The sequence below is a fragment of the Chroicocephalus ridibundus genome, chromosome 8 (assembly GCF_963924245.1).
Source record: "Chroicocephalus ridibundus chromosome 8, bChrRid1.1, whole genome shotgun sequence".
Taxonomy (NCBI): domain Eukaryota; kingdom Metazoa; phylum Chordata; class Aves; order Charadriiformes; family Laridae; genus Chroicocephalus; species Chroicocephalus ridibundus.
This window is the reverse complement of record NC_086291.1, coordinates 51,852,322-51,873,973: the sequence shown is the minus strand read 5'-3', so window position 1 is coordinate 51,873,973 and position 21,652 is coordinate 51,852,322.

Here is a 21,652-nt window from a genome sequence, read left to right as displayed (position 1 = left end):
AAACACGCACCTGAACCTGGAATCAGTTTCAGCACATCCAAAGTTGTAAAAAGGATAAAGATGCAGAGATGTGCCTTTTTCCTTGCCAAAAGTAAAGGGGAAGAAAACTTCTAAACTTCTGTTGTGTTGAAAAAGAATAGGAAAAACGCACCAAAAGATGCCCATGAAAAGACTCATTTGCAGCCCAAGGGGAGAAAAAGGCCTTTTCTGCACCCAGAAATACTAATTAAATAGTTCCCTTTGGTGAGAAGAGCAGCGACAGGGGTGTGGGAGGAGGGGAGGGCGAGCGTGCGTGCCATGGGGTGTCCCATGGGAGCAGGCACTGCAGGCCCCCCCTGCTCCAAGCAAAACCTCCCTCCTCGTAAAGCCCCCGCTCTCGGGCATCTGCATGTGATTAACTTGCATCAGGCTGGAGATGAGAAAACTCTGTCCGGACAGAACGTGCGGCCGCAGGAAAGCCTTCCCGGAGCTGGGCTGATGGCATCTTGGCAAGCGGAGCCCCAGGGAAGAAGCACATCCCGCTGGCAGCTCGCCACCCCATCCCTCCCTCCTATTAACACGTCGGCCCTTTGCTATTCGGAAAGCAAAAGGCCAGAGATTTATTTTTACAACAGAGCGTTAGCTTTTCACGGCGGAATAAAAAGAAAAAGGATCAGCAAAACAACCTACGCATGTAAAAATCACAATTTATATCCCTTCGAGCAGAGCGGTGCCAGGGACCAGGTACTCTGTAAGAGACCGAGATGTGCGTTGGACCTCAGAGCAGCAAGGATGGCATCGTCCCCAGCCAGGGACGGTGCCTAAGCCAGGGAACTGGCACTGATAGAAGCGATCCAAAGTGATGGAAGACGTCCCAGTTAGGGTGCGGTGGTAGCACCAAGCCTCTGCTCCTCCTGCTTTCCACGACCCCTGGCTGCAGGTGCCCTGGAGTGGCTGCGTGTCCCTCGGGGATGGCAAAAGCCCAAGAGTAGATGTGGCTTTGGGGGACGGCACCTCCTCCCCACGCAGCTCTCGCTCCGCAGCCGGGCTGTCCTGCATCTCATCATCCCCTCCGAGGGGCCCGTCCCCGTGACAGCGCACCCGGTGGAGCCCAGACAAACACCATATTCCCAGAAGGATTTATTGCCGAGCCCATAAGGCTCAGCTCTGCCGCTAAATTCCAGTTTAATTCCCGTGACGGACAAAGCACGAGCTCCTGGCCATGCCCTCCCTGGCTCGTGACCTTGCCAACCCGAGCGCTGCTCAGGAATGGGGACAGAGGATGAATTTGGGATCTGGAGAATTGCAGCCAAACCTGTTGCAGTGGGAAAAGGGCCACGTGCCTCCAGGCCCCCCTAACCCTAATCTCACCCACTCATCTACCACCATGGCTTTTCAGACCATTTACCCTTTTGTACATCCTCCAGGTCTCATCCTGCCTGTGTGCCCGGCAGCAAAAGCGTCAGCATTGTGGACATTCAGCTCATTGCCATCCCAGGGACACCCAGAAATACACCCTGGGAAATGCCATGTCAGCCATAGCGCCTCAGAAGGGGAGCGCTCGAGGCCCACGGAGGCACGAGCCACCCTTTGCAAGGAGGAGAGGCAGTTTGTCCGGCTCCAAGCAAGTTTTTTAATCCTTATCAACTATGTTTTAGCTTACCATGGGAGGCTTCGGGGGAGGAGAGGGGCTGAATGAAAACTGAACTTCTGCAAAACAAGGAGGCTGTGATCACAAAAATCGTATCAGGTCCCTGAATTATCACAAGCCAGCCCAGGTGAGCACCCAAAATCATACACCTTGAGTGAGTCCTGCATCCATGTGCAAGGGAGGAGAAGTGGGGGCTCGGTGACACTTGCTGTCCCAGCCACGGTGCACGTGGGAATTGTGCTACGGGATGAGGGTACATCTCCACCTCCTTTGAATAACCCACAGCAACACAGCCAAGGGGGTTACAGCCTTTGTGAGTATAAGCCCAGCCCACCCTGGGACCCAAATGTGCAGCCTTGGTCCATGCCATGGTGACGTCTCACTGTTATCATCTGTCCTCTTCCCTGGTCCTCGCAGACCGGAGTCAGAAAGCGTAAGGACCATTCCTGAGCAAACCGGTAACCCAGAGCAGCACGGTGCAATTACATGGTGTCTAACAACAAGCATTTTCTTCCCTCGTAGAGCTTCGAAAATTACCAATTTCATGGTTGATTTTTCTCTCTGCTCGTTTCTGCCTGTAACTCTCGCATCCCCCACGCTTCCCGGTGAGAGGGTGCACTGCAGCGGGGACGTTCGGAGGTTCAAAGAGCTGCCTGGAGCCTTGTGATGGGACACGTGTCGCTGCCTGTCTGCGTCCCAGTGCAGGAGTAATTTCCTCCCAAGTGTAGCAGAGACATGCCAGTGCCATGTGCGCATGGGGATGGCATCTGCAAATCCAATGCAGGAGACCCCTCGGTGCGTGCGATCGGTAACTGCAGCCACCGGGGTCTGAAGGCACCTGACGCTGCACTTCACGACCTGCCATTCACCAAACCGTGCCCTGGAAACTCAGCCAGCCCAACACCAAAGTCCAGCCACTTCCCAAATGCTCTTTGTGGTCCTTACAGCCAAGATGTTCCTCCAAATCACTGGGCTTATGGAAAACTCCTTTCCACGCAGGATGCATTTTAGCTCAAGGGAAAAGGGTGAGTCCTCTAAGAAGCTCCTAAGCTGCCATGCAGTTATCGGGTTAAGGTTTTACTCTCCAGGCCTGATCCCCAAGGGCCTGAGAGATATTTTACACCCCTTTGGCAATGGATTGATGAATTTCCGTGGCTATATTTCCATTCACGTGACAGTCCTTCCATTCTGGTGCCTGCGTACAAAAGGCATCAGCGTACATCAGCGATGCTCTGCCCATCCAGTCCCCTCATCAGAACTGCAAGGTTTCACCGTACCACTCTACATTTATTTTCTTCCTCATCACTTTGCATTGACTTCTTCAAACACCAGACAAGGCCGGTAACGAGCACAGAGATGGAGCACCACGGACGTGTGGCACAGCCTGGTGCTCGTCCAGGACCCCAGGATGCCAAACCCATTTACTTCACCTCTCCTAGCGGGTCTGCTCTTTGAATGAGATCTGAAAGACTGGAGTCACGTTAATCTCAACATCAGAGTTTCGTTTTTGGCCAATAAACATCTATCTGTCCAGCAGGGAAACAGGTCTGATCAATCCCGTGCTGATTTCTCACGTCAGATTAGTTTTTATTTAACGGTATGGCTCTCTGAAGTCATATATCCCCAGCAGTCTCAGCTTAAGGAAGCGTAGCCTGATGTTTATAGTAACAAATCTAATAATCAAATACAGTCTGGTAAATGACAAACTGTTTATTTTCCCCTCACATGAGGAATTCTTATAAAACTGCTGAAACATTCCATTTAAAAGCCATTTACATGGCGATGTGCTGGGTATTGTCATAAATCAGGGAAAGCAGCCTCATGAATAATTTCAGAGACTAAAAATAATCCCAAACAGGAATCTTCTCTTTGCACTCGAACTAAGGAACATACAAGTATGTATCTCTTTTGGGTTTTTTTTTCTTAATTAAGACAAAAAGGCGACCCTGATTGATGGGAGTTTTGAGACCCAAGTTAGGCAGCACGTGCCAAGGGCTGGATGGATGCTTTCAGCTCCCCGGCCTGGGGGGATCACAACAGATTTTGGACTACTTACAATTTCCCTCCTTTGGGGCACCCAAGCACGGGAGCCCAGCCAAGCCTTCAGGGCACAGACACGCACAGGGGAACAGCTACAACACCCTAAACTATGTCCATACCTTCGTGACTGGTTCCACCAAAGGAACGCAACTGGGTCAGCCCAAAGGTTTCTCCACCTCCTTGTCCTTGGCAGTGCAAATAGACAGAGGAAAAGAACACAAAACCAAGGGAGAGTAAAGCAATAACCTTGCCCGTATTCAGCAACCGGTGGGGATCTCTTGATCCAAAAGTCAATAAAATAAGTAAAACACAATGAAAAACTTCCTGACTTTACAAAAGAAGTACCAGGTTCCCGCTATACGTTGTTAAATATCATTTTACCAAGCAATGGCACCAGAGACATCCAAGCTGTACGAGAAGAGGTCCTGACCATACTCCGACCCCACCAACGTCCAGCAATATCTCAAGGGGGAGGTTCCGCTTCAAATTATGCTCGTGATGATCAGTAGCTATTCACGTTAAAGCAGGTGCTTCCCATGAAAACTGGTGTAAAAGTAAAATCATGAGATTAGAATCAGGTCCCTCTAAATTTATTTCTAAAGCTGGAAGTCCCTTTGGCAGCACGTCTGAAGCCTTCAGCTGAAGGACACCCAAACCCTCGAAACATTTCACTTCAAATAATTCATATACTTCCAGGAAAAAAAGGAGGGGAAAAAAAAAAACCCACATTCCATTCCCATCCTGCTTTAATTTGAAGTATTTCAACAGGGAAAGCCAGCTGAAATCCCACACTCTCCCCAGATGGGAAGTGAGGTAATCGGTGGACATCTGCCCACGTCAAACTTCAAATCCCACTTCGCTCCCTACACGTCATCTGTGGTTGCAACCTTCCCTGCGAGCCGCAACACCCCTTTTGCAGCAGAGGTTTGACATCTAGTGGACAGACGGCTCCTGAGAAGCTGTCACTGTGCAGCAAGGGGACATCGGTGCCAAGTCACCCACCCAGCAGGAGAGGACCTGAGGAGCAGGCGCTCACCAGGCACCCGTGGAAAAACACGCACCAACCAGGGTGTTCCTCCAGCCAAAAGAGGCCAAGCAGCACCAGAACTAGAAAACTCAGGCCAGGCTGGTGGGAGAGGTTATCCAGGCTCAGCACTGGCAGGAGATACAAGCAAGATCAAGGTGGGCAATGCTTGGACACCAAGCAAACCCAAGAGCCATACGTCTCTATTTTTGAAGTGCTGCAAGCAAGCTGCTGTCTCCCTGATGCCCAAGAGGCGCTGCTAGGAAACTGGGGCACCCGAGGGGCTGTGTAGTCCCATCAGACCCAAAGGATTTGGGTCCAAAAGCGGCAGCTCAGGAAAGTCATCCATTATCAGCCCTTCCAAAGACTGGTAGGAGCTGCTGGGTCTATGCTGGGAGCTGCAGGGTGACCTGGGCCACCAGCTTGTGAACTTGGATAAACCAAAGCACTTCCACCCACCAGAAAGGCAAACCAGACCCTGCCCACAGCCAGATGACTTTCTTAGTTAATTTAGGCCATACTGCTCAGACACAGCATTATCCTCCCGAACTCTCCACAGCCCTCTCCAAACAACATCCGGAAATAAACGGATCAATCACCCTTTTGTCAAATAGGCACAGGATATAAACCCATGCATTAGGGGCCATCCCAGATACCTGGATAAACAAGGAGCCTTCTCCAGGACTGATTAAGGGTGATTTATTTCACAAGAGGCTGAGATCTGCACAGCTGCCTAGAGATTCGGTGTGCCCAATTCCCCTTAAAATTTATGGGCTGGAGAGGACAAGAACTTCCATGGGAAGGCCAGTTTTTGCTCAAACTTTCTTTCCAATTTACAGACTAAAGCAGCTTGGGATGGAAGCTCAGATGGGCTCCGAATGAGAAACTGAAGCTTTTGGAAGGCTCCTGGCTCTCCAGCCCTCCAGAAAGGGCAGCACATCCCAGCGTACCAGAGAAAGCAATACCACGGGACGCACCAGCAGCCCAGAGCCCAGTAGATCTTGTTCTTCTTGGCAGGCCTATTAAACAAAACAGGACTGCGTGCCTTTTTAAGGATGCTGGTCCAGGCATTCTAAGGCAGAGAGCATCCAGTGGGTGTCTGGTCGTCTCGCTAGGGCAGGCAAAGCAATGGTTGTTCAGTAATGGATTGCACCAAGAGCCATTTGAATTTGCAGAAAACCTGGACAGCATCCAACGTGAGATTGGATCAGGACACGCTGACGGGGCCAAACGCATTCCTTGACGCACCAACGTCTTCGGGGGAGGATGCGTCTCCCTGTTTCACGGTCCGATGACAGGGAGCCCAGCCTGACCCCAGCCTCTGGCGAGGGCAAGTCATGCAAAACAAGGAGCGATTGCTCTGGAACGAGACCTCCGCGGGATCTACAGCAGGGAAAAAGTCAAGCCTCGCTTCTCAGGACCTGTTCACCACTGCCTGCTCCCGACCATACCGCCCTGTCAGCCCGTCACTCTGTTTTGCTGATACCTTGTCCTGTTTTGCGCGATGTGCTTTTCTGCGGGGTGACATTGCCTTGCCTGCCAAGGACACGCGCGGGCACAGGGAGGACTCGGCGATAAAGGAGTTTCAAAGGGCTCTCAGAAGGAGCTCGGAGGAGGAGACGCGAGCGCCGCGGGCCAGACAGGGAAGACGCACAACCGTCTGCGTGGAACAACAGACTCGGTTAAGTCTACAGACATCATAAGACAATCTAAAGTGGAACTGTATTGTCTGGGGAATGCTTCAGAGGAACCTCAGCATCCAGCTGTAGAGTCCCGTATGTTTTGATAAGAGACTGTTAAAGGCACACTCCTATAAACACAAGTCACATTTTGTATAGATATGGGCTGTAAATGTTACGTTAAAATACCTCAACTGCCTTGAAGCCGATTCATGCTCTGCAACTGCCAAGGGAAAAAGAAAAAAAAAAAAAAAGCGAGCCCGGGATATTTCAGCTTGCTATCTGAAGTTATTTATAATAAACTCTGACTGAACTGAACACAAAGGGCCAAAAGAGCAGAGGAAGCAGCGATGAAGGGTGGTAAAGCTCACGCTGCAATCCATCACCCCTGCCGCAAAGCCGGTGTTCAAACAAGGCGGTGGGTCTGGCTTCCATCAGGAAAAGCCAGGAAACGCAGGGTTAAGGCCAGCTTGAACTTGGTCCTTAAGTGACCCCCTGACACGACTCCAGCAGCACCACTGCCTCGAGGGGTGGATTGTGCCTCCTCTGCCCTTGGCTCTTCCCCAGCACAGGTTGCAGAAGGATTCGGGGGTCCCCTTCATGTTTTCCCCGCTTTCCTCAGGCCGATGGACACAGGTCAGACCACGCCTGGCCAGCAAGCAAACAGCTCCATCCCACCCAGCCGCATGGCCACCGCCGGCTCCTCGCTGCTACAACCCGGTATCAGGGCTGACATTAAACTGCAGGGCTGACTCAGAGGTAGCCGAGGATATTTTATCCTACCGAATTTCTCTCCAACCTCTGAAAGATCACAGGCTGCCAAGAAAAGGTGCCTCAGATGTAGCTCCCCTTTCTTGTGATGAGCTGGTGGCTTAAGTCCATCCTTCAACTAATACTGCTGCTGACATCGACCCATCCTGGAGAGCAGAGATGTGCTTTCAAACACAGCATTTAGAGCTAAACTGACAGCTTATCAGGACAAAGTGATACGGAGCAGGCAGGGGACTGATTTTGCCTAACTGATCCCTCCTGTGTTGCTTAAGGGCAAACTCCACAGCCCTTACCGAAATGAACAGTCCCGCTGGGTCACAACGGGACTACGGGAATGCTCAAGCGCAGTAAGAAATAACCATCTTTCCGTGGTGAAAGCTCTGTGCCCACGGAGCCCACGTGCAAAACCCGGTCTCAGATAAGCAGCAACAGCAAAATACCAGATAAGCTCACGGCAAGATGGGGCCGCTGATGTCCGTGTAGCATCCAAAGCTTTACACCATTTAGCTGAAAGTTATTCCCTTCCCCTCATCCACAACCTCTGCCTGTCCCTCCTCAAGCAAAGGTTCTTCTGGAGCATCTTGCGAGCACTGACCGCATGCACTGCATGGCTTTATAAATTAGTCCTAGTCTCCGGCACCCGTTTCTCAGATGAAGTTCTGCTCTGCTCACGTGATCTATTTTGAGGATGCTTCTCACAAAGAATTGGAGGTGCCCAAGTCGTGGCCTCTCCCCCATCTCCACCTCTCGCCTGCACGACCCCTTGCAAGTCGCCTCCCTGCTCCTTGGCGTGGTTCCCTTCTCGCTCTCTGCAAGAACCCAACTCACTCTCTTCGAAGCAATCCCAGCCCCAGATGGTGTCCTCCTTTGAGCTCTGCGACTCTGGGCTCAGTCTAAGTGCTGCCCCGATGGAAACGCTAATAACGCAAATGGGCTCCATAATTGGTTGCCTGTGCAGAGAAGAAGCAGCCCTGCAAGCTTCATCCCTTGACAAACATACAGGGGAAAGCCTTGTAGGTACTTGTCAAAAACTCAACAGAGCTACAAAGAAACCAGCCATGACTCAGCAGGGCCTGGGAAATTTCAATGAGAGACATGTTTTTTTTTAAAAAAAAAAAAAAAAATTAAAAAATGTAAAAAGAGGATAAATATAGCCTTAAGAAGACTCTCCATTTTGCTATGGCTGAGCATTGGTTTTTTCCAGTCCCAGCACACCCTGCTCCAGCAATGGGGTAACATTTCAGTTCATCGTAACACGGGCATCAAGCTGTAGGTTGGAGAAGGAGCCATCAGAGCAGGACTCGTACGTGTGACAAACACCGGGACGGGGTCAGAACAACGGGGTTAGCCTAGGACGTGGGAGAGGAGCATCTGGCCAGGACCCCAGCTGTGAAATCCCTCTTTATCCCTCACCCTGGTCTCAACAACAGAGTTACTCCCAACTTCAGCTGGTCCAGAGCTCCCCATTTAAATACCAAATTATCAGTTCAAGAACAGGTTCGTATTTAATAGTGGAAATAAGAAAACTTCTTCAAAGCCTGCATGAGATGTCGCACTTTTTTCTCTCCAGAGCAGGCAAGTTCCTGACCACACAGACACTGAAAGCACGCACTCTCGCAAGCGAACATTTTCCTGATCCTCATCAGAAAAGTAAAGAACGCCACCACGCAGAAATTACACCAACTTTTGCCCGGCAGAGCCGTGCCCTCAGGAGCCGGCTGCGAAATGATGTGCAAAAGCTTACCCTGCGCTCGCTTTGTGCCTTGATAAGAGATTTAAGGGACCGTAGTGGTCAATCAAGCCCTTCAGGAGCCTCTCCGCGTAAGAGACACATGATTCGGCGTCGAGTGGATTTTTGCTGTTACCTTATGAACCCCTGTGAGGTGGAGGTTTGTGGTGGAGCAGCCGGGAGACCCGCGCCAGCGGTTGTGGCTGCAATAACAGCGTTTACAGCATGGGCGTACACTTGGAATTGCAGAAACAATATTCAGGATCAGGGGAAACACCACGACGACGTCCGAACCAGAACGCCCTTCCAACTTCTGCTCTTCCGTTACCAATGTTGAGAGAGATGAAATTAAAATCCTTCGCGGGAAGCGAGATGAAGGAAATCCCAGTGTATTTACAGAAGTGGCATTTACCAGTGCCCTTGGGAAGGGATCCAAAGCTCTTTCCTTGGGAGCCTGCTTAATAGGACAGCAGCGTTCCTAGGGTTTGCTTCCCATCACTGGCATCATTCCCACCCCTCTGCCCATGCCCAGAAGCCCAAGTCTGGTAAATATCATCCCGAAAAAAAAGATATTCAGGAGAAATAGGTGACACATTTTATTTTATTTTTTTTTCTTCTCCCTTCCTCAAGAGTTGCTCTGTACGGTTCAGTCCTCCAGGCTATGAAATTCAATAAGCCATAATGTTCCAATCGCTACAAGCCGCCTAGTCCCCACCATGCCAAAGTAGCTCAGATTTAACAACAAAATTACAGTGTACATTATACCATTACAGGCTCCGCACAAACACACTTACAAAAGGGCCTGGTAATAAGAGGTTGGGGATATACAATGTGTTTAGGGCTAACTCCCGCTCCTGGACCCATCAGCTTTGCTGGCATTGAAGTTACCCGACCCGGAACACGTGGCTGAAGAACAGGGTCTTGGTTTCTTTTCCTAACCCAAACTGATGCGTCCTCCACAGGTGGAAACACAAAGGCAGTGACAAAGATCTCGTGGATTCGTTATTTCACCCCAGGACTTCAGTCAGCACCTCCAACACTCACAGCATCCTCCCGGACAAACCCAACCAAGGCATATACTTGCTTGCTATCAACCTCCGTGAGATAGGTTTCATTCCTCCGCAAACAAAGTGAAGTCCATTCTGCTAGAAACAACAGCATGGGCACGCATAAAAATATATAAAACCATACAGGTATTAAGTACGTACGCGCAAATACCGCATTTCTGTGTTCCTCTGCTCTCCTATCAGCTGTGCCAGAAACCTAAGCCCAAAAAGTTTCTATTTGCGGCACCAAAACCTATGGTTTGCTTTGCCTCCCGGTGAGCTCTTCGTCCTTTCCTCTCTCTGCCATCCCCAATGAAGGAGGCGTCAGTTCACGCTTTCTCTCCTTATCCACGTCAAGCAGCAGCCTGGGCTGCAGCTCCTCCGAGACAGGAACGGATCTCTACGCAAATACCCGCGTACCCATCGCAAATCACAGAGGGTTTAATCGAACAACAGGGAAAAAAAAAAAAAACCCAAAACAAACACGCGAGCGGAGAGGAGAGCGATGGGGATGGAAGAGTTTGGGTACGCCAAGCTTCACGAGGGTCTCAGGGGATGCTGGCCCCCAAAACATCCCTGTCTGTAACGTTCATCCAACATCCCAGCTAATGTGACGCTCCAGCCTTCTGGAACATGACAGATGTCCCAAACACCCCGTATGAGAACTTGTGGTTTACTTTCTGCAGCAAGATCTACTAGAATATCAGATATTCAGGCAAATCCTCTTCCTACCCCGCGCCACAGGGATGGAGGAAAGGGGCCAGGAGGAGTCGGGCAGCTTGAATTCACCCTCTGAAGGAACCACCACCACAAATAGACGTACACACATACAAAGTCATCTTCTTTCTCCGGATGGCTTTCGGAAGCACTGCTTCTGAGCAAAATTGCGAGATACTAGTAGCATTGTGAAAGCACACAATTTCCATCTGTCAATTGAAATGGGCAAAATTAGATCTTGAAGCTGCGCATTTAATCCATTGCCAAACTAGTCTGCCTGGTACGGCGCTCAGAACGGATTTTTTTATTAAGGGAAAGAAAGAGGAAAATTGTCTTTTACAGCTGCATCTTGTCAAAGCTCCCCTCCTCCGCCCCCGGCCCGGCCGGCCAGCTCCGGAGTGACCGCTCTGAGATTTCCCTGTGGCAGGAGGCTGGGAACGGCCCTGGAAGCCCTGTCCGGAGCTCATCAGCCTCTAATTCACTTCCAATTTGTCTCTGCGCAGGCTGACGACTCCTAATTGCTGGTTCAGAAGTACAGCACATACCCTGATGATTTTAAGTTGGCCCAAGTTATCTTAGAATTAACTATTAGGGGAGATCGCGCACTAACTCTCCTCCTATCCCAGGCAACTAAATATTCAGTTAAAAGCATACCTTACTTAAAATCACAAGGCTGCTTCGCCGGCTGGATTAACGGATTGGACACAAATGCCAGATGCTACCTTAAGAATTAAGGGCAAAATCGGAGCTCAAGTTCTCTTAAAACATCTGTGTAAATAGAGGTAACATATTTCTTGCATGAGTTTTAACGCTGGTGGCGAAGGTTGCTGCTGCGCAGGTCGGATGCCCAACAAGGTTGAATTCCCAATGCGATGGGTGAGAAAAGTAAAACACACCTGCGTGTGCCTTGGCTGTACCCCGGGCACTCCTCCTGATTTACACCCGCGTAAAGAAACGGCAGACCACAAGCTACGTGCATAATCCAGTGGAAAACTAATCGGAGCTCTGTAAGTAGGCAGCTCAACGCTTCTTGTCTGCAGAAGCAATTTAAAAAAAAAAATAAAAATAAATTAAAAAAAACAAACAAACAAGAAACGACGACGCACGAGCACACAGAGAAAAACATGATTCAGAGTTCGTTCACTGTAAACTAATGTGATCCCCGTTGCTCTAATGGAGTGACTCCAAACATGTCATTTAGACAAAGCATGGCAGATAAAGCTGAGGTTTTGCATCCAAGTAAACCCGGGTGGATGCTGCCGACCGGCCCCGCGGGAGCCAGCCCCAGCCCCAAAACACCAAGTAACAAAAGCCAAGGAAAAGGTAAGCTTAAACTCAATTAGAATAAATCTAAAATTTCTTTTGTATTTAAAAAAAAACAACCAAAAAAACAACAAAAAACCTCACTAAAATACAGCAAAGCATCTTAGAGACAGCTGTACGATAATTCAGAAAGTATCTATATCCAACTTGGGGCTACACTGCATCAAATTCATCTGTAGCATAAAGAAGAGATTAGCTATTGGCTCTGATCTTCTGCTCCCATTAATCAGGGCAGTTCAACTTGTGCGATAACGTTGTTTTAAGTTCCTAAGGGATTTGCCAGCCAGACACGTTGGAAGAAAATACATATGGACTCAATACATAAACCCAAACTTGTAAACAAACGGCAACTTGCAACCGCTTCTATCGGTTCCCACCAGATTTGAGAGGTGAGAAAACTGAAGGCAACTGGAAAAACTTTACAAAGTGGAGTCTGGGATGCATCTTGTAAATGCCTTGAAAAGTGGCAAATTAATGGCTCTGAAGGGCTATAAATTACAGTCTGAAAATAACAAGTAAATTGTAGCTATTTCGCAGAGATTACGAGTTATCTTTAGTAAAATCTGACGCAACAAGTTGACATCTCTCGGTTTCTCACTGGAGGGGAATATCCAGTAGAGAACAATTTAAAAAAAAAGAAAAAAAATCAGTACAAAAGGAAAAGCACACACAAAGACATCCTAAAATAATTTTAACTATTATCTTCAGTGAAACCATGCATATAGCAAATTTGGATATGTGGATGCAGAGAGAGTTAACTTTGGAATCCACTGGCAATAAAAGCTTTAACTAGGTAAAAGGGTGGGGAAGAACTAGGTAGACAAAATTTTTCTAAGTGCGTTAGCAAATTAAACCTGCTCAGAGATACCTGCTGCAATCCTGACTTGGGAAAATATCGAGATAAATCCTTAGAACTCTGAGGAGCTGCAGACTCGGCTGGGAATTCAAACACAAACGCGACAGGGACCGAGACGAACGGGGTGTCGGGGGCTCCAACCAGCGCCAGCGACGCGGTCGGTCTCACCGGCGTAAGGGAAAGATCAGAACTGGGGGTGAGGAAGGGTTAAATAGGATTCTATTCACCGAATATAATATTTCATTAAAGTCAAAGACCTATTTTCATTATTTATACATCTGATTTACTTTGTATGCTTTGCTCAGACGGACTTTTTGTTGTTGTTGTTGTTATGAGTCAACTTCATTTCAACAGAGAATTTCACATTTCCATTCTCGGGCACCAGCATCGTACCGTTTTTTACGGTTTCCCTACGCTGGCTCCTCTGAACGCGGACAGGTATTGCTGTGCGCCGTCAGTCCCTGCTGCAAAGAGCTACGGCAAAACCTCATCCGCTGCCAAAGTATTTTTGTAATTAGCTTTCTAGCCTTTTTTTTTTTTTTTTTTTGGTTGCAAAAGTCATTTTGAAAACAGGAGCCACGCGCCGACTAATGCCGGCTCGAGTCTGCAGAGAGCTCAACACCTTGCTCTCAGCAACCAGCCTCCCACCCGGCCCCCCCCGCCCACGCTGCCGCTTACGCTGACATTTTTCCTAAATATCACAGACTCCGGCAGTTTTGCCATAGGACAGGGATTTCCAGCACGGCTCCATACTCCCGAGTTTGGCTAGAAGACAGGAATAAAAGGCATTTCACAGAGGTACAGCCTATGAGCGGTGCTTAAGGAATTCAGGGTGCAGCGAAGAATCGTGGAATGTGTTGGGTTGGAAGGGACCTTCAAAGGCCACCTAGTCCAACCCCCCTGCAGTCAGCAGGGACATCTTCAACTAGACCAGGTTGCTCAGAGCCTCATCCAGCCCGGCCTTCAGTGTCTTCAGGGATGGGGCCTCCACCACCTCTCTGGGCAACCTGGGCCAGTGTCTCACCACCCTCATTGCAAAGAACTTCTTCCCAATGTCTGATCTAAACCCACCCTGCTCTAGTTTAAAACCATTGCCCCTCGTCCTGTCGCTACACGCCCTTGCCAACAGTCCCCAGCTTTCTTGTAGGTGCCCTACAAGAGGTCAGAGATGATGGGGTTTGGTGGTGCCAGGGATGCAGGGACCACGACAAGCCGACATCCTTGCCGGTCGGGATTAAAGACGAAACTCGGGGGCTAAACTCTTGATTAGATGTATTGAGCCAACACAGAACGCTGAAATGAAAGGAGCTAACACACATGTGGACAACATATTTTTAGACGAGTTACAAATTTACAAGGCTTTTCTTCCTTATGTTGCCTAATTGCTTGTCATTCAGCGGGAGATGCTGCTGGGTGCACAGCACCTGCGCCTCTCCCCAGATTCAGTGGGCGTCGTGGATGCTCAGCAGCTCCCAGGATGAGGCCAAAAATACCAAAAATACATTTATCCGCTAACGGGTTTTTCCACAGCACACTAAATATTTTAACGGCAATATTTATATTCGGAGATGACAAATTATGATTCGGTCAAACCCTCCCCATTGCACTCATCAGGATACAGCCTGAATAAGAACAGATTAAAAGGCAAAGGCTTTCTGATAAAGCTCCTCAAATCTGATATATGCTTATTAGAGAGCAATCAAAGAAAGTTTGTTAAACTGATGGGAGCCCAGACCTGGTCACTTACATCCACACCTCCGCGTCTTTCAGTATAACCCCCCCACACACCCCAAATGGCAAACGCTCCCACAGACGCGGGAGCCAGAACACATCAATTGTGCAATAAGGAATGAAGAGAACTGCAAGCCCCGTGTCAGAGAGCAATTTATAACACCGCCGGGCAAACAGCTTAGCCCAGTACGAAGAACAGGGAGACGGAATGAAGACCAGAGCATTCGAAAGAGATCAGATAACACCATTTTTGCATGAAATACCGTTTTTCACCATCTAAGCGTACTTAGAGATACCTATACCAAGTTAACGCTTGGAAATAGCAGGCGGGATGTTTTTGTGGATGTTAGTTCTGCCCCAAAGTGCTTGTAAGGGCAACTAGCAAGCGGTACTAGAAGCGCTTCAGAAAAAAAAAAAAAAAAAAAAAATTAAGAAAATAAAACCCAGATTTGATGCAAGCAGAGACTCTACCCAAACGGGCGAACAGAGCCAAGTCCCACAGAAATCAGCTGGCACCAACAAGTCCTGTAGCCGCTTGAGAAAATAAATCAGCGGAAGGTTTTTTCTGACTAAGGCACAGAGAATTCAACCTATAATGAATCACTGCGTGTTTTTATGAATCACTAAATAAGCAGCAAAGTTGCTCGAGCCTTATCAAAGCCGTGCTGCAAAGCTGACACTCGGCGCCGTGATGGGAAGCAAGTTTAATCGCCGCCGCGCGATTAACGTTACGTCGCCAGTTCCAGCCCGTTTCTCCAGCCGGTCGTACAGTAAAAACCCCCCGCAGCAAGGCAAGGTGCTGGCGAGGGACACAAAGTCGGGATTCCTCCCAACTCCTCCACCTCGGGCATGTGGATGGCGCCGGCTGCCAACTGCTGCCTCAGCCCATCGCCGGGATCCACCTGCGTGAACCAACGTGGGCCAGGAGACGCTTCCAAATCCCGCCCCCCCCGGGCAAGGCACAGGGACATTGAGGGATTGACACAAAAGCGACTCAACGCTTCGTCGATCAAAATGTTAGCAACAGCAAAAAAAAAAAAAAAAAAATTAAAATATTAAAGAAACCACTGCACGGGCATAGCTCCGTGTTTCTCTAGAGCCGTTAATTAATGGCAGCACTTGGGAAGAGCCGGGAAAGGACCTGGCAGGATCGTGAAAACCCAAATCCTGCTCTGTAGCACCCAACGTGCACACCCAGTACACAAAGTCCCACCCACAGACCTCTATAAATAAACCCACGTAGGAGATCCAGGACTGAAGAAATAAGTAAGTTTGCTTCCAGTTATATATATATATATATCTCTATATATATCTCTATCTTTTTTTTTTTAAAAAGGCCAATTAAATGGAAAGCAGTAATATCAGAGGGAAACACAACACCACTTGACAGTGAAAATTCAATTTCAACCATTGCCAGTATCATAAGAACTATATTTGGGCTGTTTATTTGCTCTAAACTGTCACATCCAAGTAACTTTCCGGTTGGATTTGGGTTCGGAGGTAACCCTGAAGCTGGGCAGGAGACTCCTGTGCTGGGGCCATCACTTTGGAAAGCTGAAGAACGACACTCCACAGCAAACAGCTCGACAACAGCCAGCCGTGAAAAATCAGACCCAGAGCCAGACCCAACACTTTCTGCTCCTTTGATCAAACTTTAACGGACACGACTCTCTGACTATTGCTCCCACGCCTGAAAATCAGCTCCTTGCGGATCCTTCCCTTTCTGTTGTTTGAGAATGCACGACTTCGTTGGCTTCATAAATACAAAACCAGGCAAATGCGGGGCGGGGGATGTTTAGGGCAGGATTTTTTCCAGGTTGTTCTTAACATTCCCAAAGGCAGCACAGCTATTAAAAACACAAACGTGCATCGACTACATCTGCCCGCTCCCCCGTTTTCCCTCCGATGCGCAGCCCTTTGGGCGGTCGCGTGCCTCCGGCCAGGCAGGCTCCCGGCCCCGTAAGCTGATCCCCCCCCCACCTGTCCCCCCGAGAACCAGGCAACTGCTTTTTTTAGCCATTTCTAAGCCTGGCTGTAACCCCCCCTGCTTAAGCCGCAGAGGCAAACCATGCTTTTGGCCCAGCCGCGGAGGATTTCCACCTGCTCCAGGCCACAGGTCCGGGCTATCTCTGCTACCGACAAATATTCGGAGCGGCCGGGCGGCTTTGGTGGTTCAGGAGATCTGTACTGAGAGGGGTTTGCTGGCACTCCCCAGACTGCGCTGGTATTTGGCGTTTTGGATGCTGATGTGCCCAAATCTGTGGTGCAAACCCCGTGGCACGGCGGGATGCAGGTCCCTGCCTTCGCCGGGAGCATCCTTTGGGACCACCCCCAAGAATCAACAGGGACCCGCCGGGAACCGGATCCTGAATGCGCAGGATGGGACATCTTTGCTTTTCCAGGCATGTTGGACAGACAGACGACTCTGGCCAGCCCGGGGACACAGGGGAGAAGTCTTTCTGCTCGGCGGCAGGGGGAAGCCTGCACAAGTTTTGAAGCTGAAACACCGCAGGGGAGACGCACGGGGATGCGCTCCCACACCGGGAAACGCTCCGTGAGCATGGGGAGAGGAGGGACGCGGGCACTGGGGGGCACAGAGGGAGCCCATCTCTTCCTCCCCCCAAAATAAACACCAAAAAGAGCAAAGGGCAACTCCCCCGACAAGAAAAAGCACCGCTGAGGGAGAGAGGCTGCTTTTCAGAAGGGATTCGTGCTTCCCAGGTGAGCAAGAACCTCAGTGAAGCTCTTTGGGCTCAGATTTTAGGAAACTTCACAGTCACATCTCTTCCTTCTGTGACAGAGGGAGATTTTAACACAAATATAAAGCCCATTATTGTGCTTTATGGATCCGTGCTTCTGGGCGGGCAGGAAGAGTCACCAGAACTGCACAACTGGCCAGAAACCACCTTTGTGTTGCCACCTTCTCTTTCAAGTTACTCTTCCCGCAGGACAGGCATTTGGGGAATCTCAGCCCTTGTCACAGTGATCCGCCCGCGCTTCTCCTCGAGCAGTCTCCCCACCAAGCTGCTTTCCAAGTGTCCCAGCCCCGCGGCGGTGGCACTCGTCCCCAAAGCTGCCCAACCTCCGGCTGCCTGCGGTCCGACACGCTCCCGGGCACAGCCCCAGCTCCTGAGCAAGACACGCGTCTCCTCGCTCCGAGGTTGCTTGACACAGCTTCGGAAATCACAACCGCCAAGGAACTTAAGAGCCGATCCGAAAGGATTATTCTCACTACGATGCCTGGGACCACTGGCCACCGGGAGAAGGGGGGAAAAGAAAAAAAAATCCCAGCAAGGAGCTTGTCCCTCCTGCTGCGATATGCCACGAGCTTTATTCTGCTACAACCAAAACAGCCCGGCTCTGACAGCAATAATGCTACAACACAGGGCTTATGTAGTTTTATTAAATTTCTGCCTCGCTATTAACCAACCGTCGCAATTTCCATCTAATATTCTATCAGGCGGGCACGTTCCACAAAGGAACTCGCTCTCCTGTGAATTCTGAGGAGCGATGCTGAAAGGCAAAAGGGAAAGCACAGCCTCACCCCAGGGCGGCACGAGCACACCTGAACCCTCTTCCACACAAACCTCCCGTGCTCAGGTGACGACGCTGCTTTGTTTTCCTGGGGTTAATTGCAGGTTAATTTGGCAGCAGTACCAGCTTTAGGGATGCCGAAACCCCGAGCGAGATCCCACCACAGCTGAAGGAGAAGGCTTCTCCCTCCCACCTGCCCCCAAAGTTTTGAAGGACGATAACCTGCGTTAAAGGGATGAGATCTGCCTCGACTCACTCTCAGCTGTCACAGGAACACAGTGCCCTCCCCAAACCCTTCCAGAACCAGGTATATCACTTTTTTTTTTTTTATGGAACCATCATTTACATCGAATATTTATACGGCTAAAGCATCGCTGCGGAGATCAACTACTTGTTTACTTCTCCCGTCCACCCGCGCGCATACGGGAGCCCGGTTCCCCCCTCGCACCAGCGTAAAGCAGAAATAGCTCTGCCAAAGTCAATAGTTCATGTAAACCCAGTTCAAACGAGGGGAGACCCAAGGCCGTAAAAATTGTGGGTTTCCCCTCCAAGTATGTCTCCTAATAACAGACCAAGGCAGCATTCCGGGGAGGATTGTGCAATTCCTCCTAACGACAGCGCTCGACTTGGTGGTATTGCTGGAGAAAACAGTGATCTCAGATGCACACGGGTTTCTTTGGTTAACTGAAGCGAGATCAATAATAACCGTATTAATAAATAATGCTTTTAATAGCAGCGGCAGGATATAGGCAGCAAAACTGCAGGCAGGTATCAGGGGTAGGTAAAAGCATTAATTATCTGCACGATGGCAATGCTTCTGAGCCGACGTGCAGAGCAAAGCTAAAAGCTCACTTTCTGAAGATTATCAAGACAGACTGACAACTCTCTGCTTGCACACAAGCATTTCGGGTAAAATTCAATTTTCTGGATGTCACAACTGAGAGGAACAAGGTGCTCTTTTTTTTTTTTTTTTTTTCACTTAACATTAATAAACTGGGTAAAGGACACAGGGGAGGGGGGGAGATTTAGAGGCTTGACTCTCCTCTTCCTTCCCTGCCTGCAAGTTACAAAAGAACAAAAGCAAAAGGGAGTTTTTGGGGACCCGAGGCGAGTGCGGCATGTGCCTTCCCTAGACCAACTCCAACCCGCTCCATTTTTCTGTGACGGGAAAACGCACATGCACTCCGAGCTCTCTTATATAAACAGCCAGAGGGTCCGCGCCTGTCTGAAATTCCCCACCGCCGCTAAAATAAATACCAGGTTGTCTTTAAACTTCGCTCCTTCCCGCCCCACCCAGACATGAGGGAAGTTGAGGGGTTTCTCCCCTCTGCGGGTCCTGGGGCTGGGGGGGGGCTGCGGCTCAGCATCCTCCACCGGACACCTTGTCCTGCCCCGTCCCTCTCGCCCCCACACCGGACAGTCGGATGATGCTGGTGGAGCCAAGGGGACCTTGGTGTGTGTCCCCCCAGCTGAAGCCAGCGGGATGAGCACGGGAGAAGGGGACACGCTGTCTGCTCGTCCCGCTCCTGCAAAGCCCCACATCCCCCTCCCCGAGGTCGGGGAACGGGACACCACGGAGCAGGGGGGACGCACTCAGGGGACCCCGGAGGCTTCGTGGCATCCCCGTGCGCTGGAGGGAGCCGTGAGCCCCGGGGACCGAGAGCCCCGACGGGGTGCTCCGGGCTCGGGGAGGGCTCCCGGAGGGAGGGGGGGTGGTGTCCCAATCGGCCGGGGGTCCCCGGGGGAAAGGATATGGGTTACAGACCAGCCTGAGGCACCAGCTGCGCGGGCGGGTGGTTTGCTTGAGGCAGAAGAAGGCGGTGGGTGCCAGCGCCGGGTAAGGCACCTGCTCCTCCTCCTCGGAGGCCAAGTCGGGCGGCGGGTCGCGGCCGGGGGAGCCGCCGGGGCCGGAGCCGGAGCCGGCATCCTCCGGCGGCTGCTCGGCGGGGCGGCGGGGCGGCGCGGCGATGGGCACCCGCACCTCGCCGCCGGCCGGGCGCGGCAGCGGCTCTCGGCTCTCGCCATCAGTCATGGTAGCGGCCAGGACCTGCGGGGCAAGGGCAGGGGGTCAGGGGCGGCCGCCCCCCCCCGGCGGCGGGGCGCACCCCGGCACCGCTCCCACCTCCAGCCGCAACAAAGACGGGCGATGGGGGTCGAGCCGCCTTCCCGGGCGCGGCCGCTCCCGCCCCCCGGGGAAGCCGAGTCTTTCCTCCCCCCCTTTCTTCCACCCTCCCCGAGGTGCCCCCACCATTCCATTTTCGGGGATGGAAAATTGATGGGGGGGCGTGTATATGCGTGTGTGTGTGTGGCGGGGGGCAGGTCCTACCTTAGTTTGGCGGAGCGCGGTGTCCCTAGGAGCATAGCCGTGCCTTCCAGTTCACATGGGACCAAGCAGCAATCGGGGCGCCGGATCCTTCTCGCCCCCCTCCCCCGAACACACACACCGCCACCACCCCGTAAATCCAGCGGGGAGGAGTTGGGGGGGGGGGGGCTCGGCGTGCGGCGCCGGCGGGGATGGAGGATGGAGGAGGGTTGGGGAGGAGGAGGAGGAGGAGAAGAAGAGGTGGCGGCGGGGGCGGGGGCCCTTTCTGAGCCGTGCCGAGCCCGGCGGAGCCTCTCCCGACGGTAATCCCAAGGAGGGAACAGGCAGCTCGGCAGCCGCTTTGCAAAAAAGCTTCGCCCTGTGCTTAACAGGAAACTTCGGATTTACCGGGGGAGGAGGGAGAGGAGAGGGGAGGAGAGAAGCGGAGGCGGAGGGGGCTGGGAGCCCGGCGGGGCAGGGCGGGGGCGGGCAGCCGGGAGGAGCCGGGGCAGCCCCGGGGGGTCGGAGGAGCGGGGGGGCCGCCCGTATGGCCCCCACCCCCGGTGGCCCTGCCTTCCCCCTGCCTTTGTTCAGGCTGCGGGCGATGCGCGGCGAAGGGCAGGTCGCCCAGGCCCTCTCGGGGAGCCGCTCTCACGAGTGGAAGAAGGCGGCGGGGAGGGGGGGTCCACCTCTGCTCCCCCCCTCCACCTCCAGGGCAGGCGGAAAGGACTTTGCAAAGCCGGTAGAGGGGGGGAAACACAGGGTTTGTGCCCCCCTCCTTGCCGTAGCTCCACCTCCGCGACCGTGCACCCACAAAGGGGGGGCTGCACCCCCACCCCCCGACCCCCAACAGGGCGCTGAGGGGGCGGGAGGGCCCGTCCCATGTACCCCCCCCCCCCCGCCCCGGGGGATGCTGCGTGGGAAGGCGCCCGGCGCCGCTCCCACGGGGGGGGGGCGGGCTGCGAGGCTGCCACAGCCCCTGGAAACCCTGCTTGCCACCGGGGCGTTAGTTCGTTAGTTTTAATAAATAAATGTATATGCCCAAGTTAGAGGTCGGAGCATTTTAATAAATAAAGATCGGCTCTTAAACTGCAGCGATTTTTAGCTGAGTAGCTAATCTTCTCAAGGGCTTAGCTTGGAGGGATCAGAATAAACAGATAATAGAAAGTCGTTACAGGCACCGTCCCCTTAAACTCTGCTTAGGAAGTTTTATTCTTTTGAGTTATTTCAAATTTTGTGAATTATATCCGAATGTATTCCGGGGAGGGGT